Here is a 3127-nt window from a genome sequence, read left to right as displayed (position 1 = left end):
GGGGGGAAGGCGGGGCCTGCGGGGCGGGGAGGGGGCGGGGCTCGGCGGGGAGGGGACGGGCCTGGGAGAAGGCGGGGCCTGCGGGGTGGAGAGGGGGCGGGGCTCGGCGGGGGAGGGGCGGGGCCTGGGGGAAGGCGGGGCCTGCGGGTTGCGGAGGGGGCGGGGCTCGGCGGGGAGGGGGCGGGGCCTGGGGGGAGGTCCGGGCCTGAGTGAGGAGGAAGCGCTGGGGCCGCGGGCGCCGGGCGGGAGCCTGCGGGGGCCTGCGGGCCGGGCGGGGCAGGGGCCTGGGGGCCGGCGGAGTTGGTCAACCAGATGTGCCTTTTGTCCCTTCTTGATTTGCTTGGTTTTTGTTCTTCCGCGCTCATTTGTTTTTAAAGATCGTGAACATTTAGTGAGCATTTCCGCCAGGCTGTGGAAAGGGCTGCGTGCAGCTTTGGACACACGCACCGCGGAGGGGCTCTCCTCCAGGACGAGTGGAACCCCACTTCGGGCTGCGTGGGGCGGTGATGCGCACGGACCCAGGGCACCGAATGGCCCTGACGGAGGCCCTTCTGGAACGCACTTCCTCCCTGGAAACCTGCTGATGTCAGCCACGAGTGCCCCTGGAGCCTGAGTATGGCATCCGAGCGGGCAGCGTGCGCGGTGCCCCGGCCACGGGCAGGCCCACGGTCAGTCCTGATCACGGCATCCCGAAGAACATGAAAGGATGACCACAGCATCACTTTTAAAATCCTCTTTGTGTAGTTTCCCATGCTCCACGTCTCACGCCCTGCAGGTCCCAGAGCCTCCGGGTCCCCCTCCTGCTGGGTGCTGCAGGTGGGCCAGCTCTGCTCTCTCAGGCACGGGAGGGGGCTGGCTAAGCGCTCTCTGCAGTGCGTGCCCGCCCGCCCTGGAGGGCGTCTCCTCCCCCCCCCCCCCCCCCCCCCCCCCCCGCCTCTGTTATTCCCGAACACATAGCGCGGGCAGCAACTGGATGACGTTGAATTGTCACCGGAGCTTTCTTCCCCAGCCAGGGAGAGAATGAAGTGTGGGTCCTAACACGCACTTTGTCACTGTTGTCCCTGTCACATACATACTCGTGCAGTGTGGCCATTGCCCCTCATGGTGACAGGTGATGGACTTTCCCGGACTATGGGGGTGGGCCCAGTTGAACCGCCTGACCCCTCACAAGCAGAGGGCTTTTCTCCAGCAGGGGGAGGAGATGTGGCAGAGGGGACGACAGAGGGACCCCAACCGTGGGAAGGAGTCAGTGCCCCATCACTGGCTCTGAAAGGCAGGGTCCATGTGCAAGGACTGAAGACAGACTTCTAGGAGCTAAGCGGGTGGACGCCAACTGCCACCTGACCGCCAGCAAGCAGATGGGGACTTCAGTCTTGAGCCACAAGGATCTGTGCTCTGCCAACACCCTGCTTGAGCTTGGGAGCAGATTCTTCCCGGTGCCTCCCAGTGACAGCCGACCACTGACACTTTGATTTCAGCCTTCTGAACCCCAAAGCAGAGAACCCAACCCAGACCTCTGACCCCCAGAACTGCAAGCCAATAAATACCTATTGTTTAAAGCTGCTAAATTTTTTTTTAAAGATTTTATTTATTTGAGAGAGAGAATGAGAGAGAGAGCACATGAGAGGGGGGAGGGTCAGAGGGAGAAGCAGACCCCCCGCCGAGCAGGGAGCCCGATGTGGGACTCAATCCAGGGACTCCAGGATCATGACCCGAGCTGAAAGCAGTCGCCTAACCAACTGAGCCACCCAGGCGCCCTAAAGCTGCTAAATTTTTTATAATTTGTCCTGGCAACAGTAGAAAGCTAATACAGTCGTTTACTAAAATCAGGAATTTAGCCCCTGTTGGATAGGGCATCTATGCTGTATCATGTGGCCCTTTTCAAGGAATGTTACAAGTAATGAATGAAAGAATGAGTAGGACAACTTTGCTGACTGCTGATCTTGGTATCCTTCCTCCCCACCCATATGTCTCTGGCTGACCGGATGTGAGTGAATCCATCATCCACTTAGTCCCCAGGGAGTGAGAGGTGCCTTCGTAGAGCTAGAACAGAACTCAGCGCCTCCTGAAATCAAGGTAGGAACCCTAGAGGCCACAAACTCACAGTAAGGGCAATATAATACAGCCGAGCACATTGTCTCCAACTTTCTTCTGTGTAGCCTAGAAATTTCCTCTAGACCGCTGGTTTTATTTTCCGTGACTCACTCCTCCGTTAGAAACGGTAGCTTGCAGCATGTTTGATTCTTCAGTACACTGAAGTTTAAGTCAACAGTCTTACATACAATACATGGGTAACAGGCTGCGCAAATTCATGGGACAGTTTATAATTGTTACATATAAATTATTGACTCACTTGGAGTAGAAGCCAGAGTCCTCACAGTGGCCTGGGAGGCCCTGCACCATCTGACCATCCCCAATACCTCCAGGGTCTCATTTTCCAGTGCCCTTCCCTCCACTTACTCCCAGCCAGCCCCATTCCACCTCAGGGCCTTTGCACTGGCTGTTCCTGTCTGAATGCTCTCTCCCCAGAGATCTGTGGAGCTTGGTCCCTCACTTCCTTCAAGACTTTGATCCAATGATGCCTTTGCAATGACCCTGTTAAAAATTGTACCCCCTACCTCATACTCCAAGCCCCCTGACCCCCTCTTCCCCCCGCCCATGACACCTACAGCCCTCTGATGAGCTGATGAGCTACATCATGTATGTATGTATTTTGTTTGCTGTTTATTATTTATCTATTTTCTCTGGAATGTCCGCTCCACTGAGGTCAGGGATTTTTGTCCACTACTCCCTAATTATCACCAACACTGAGAATGGGGCCCAGCACATAAGAGGTGTTAAATAAATATTTGTTAAGTGAATAAAAAAATTATGCCACAGAATTTGCTTAGTACACGTACACATTGTAAACTTCATTACTGTGGTGGGCCAGTATGGCAAAGTACAGGATACCTAACTTCAGGCCGAAGAGTCTGGATTTGAACCCAGCAAGGTTCCTGTCTATTTTAAAATTCTTTGATTCTAAATTTATGTATCTTTATTGGACTTAATGAAATACGAGGGGAAATTTTAAAAATCCATTCCAAGTCAGATTCCTGAAGAAGGATTGTCAATTGACCATAGAGTG

At 54.7% G+C, this 3127-nt stretch overlaps 1 long non-coding RNA gene across 1 annotated transcript; it reads left to right on the top strand.

Moving 5' to 3' along the window:
- The first annotated feature begins 284 nt into the window (after positions 1–284).
- LOC118018685 lies at positions 285–1568 on the top strand. The gene is made up of 2 exons (XR_004681456.1): positions 285–668; positions 1190–1568. It is a non-coding gene; the product is annotated as an uncharacterized LOC118018685 (long non-coding RNA).
- Positions 1569–3127: the final 1559 nt, after the last annotated feature.

Source organism: Mirounga leonina, unplaced genomic scaffold (assembly GCF_011800145.1).
Source record: "Mirounga leonina isolate KUSES-001 unplaced genomic scaffold, KU_Mleo_1.0 Mir_171, whole genome shotgun sequence".
In the NCBI taxonomy this organism is placed as follows: Eukaryota; Metazoa; Chordata; class Mammalia; order Carnivora; family Phocidae; genus Mirounga; species Mirounga leonina.
This window is presented reverse-complemented; position numbering and strand designations above follow the sequence as displayed.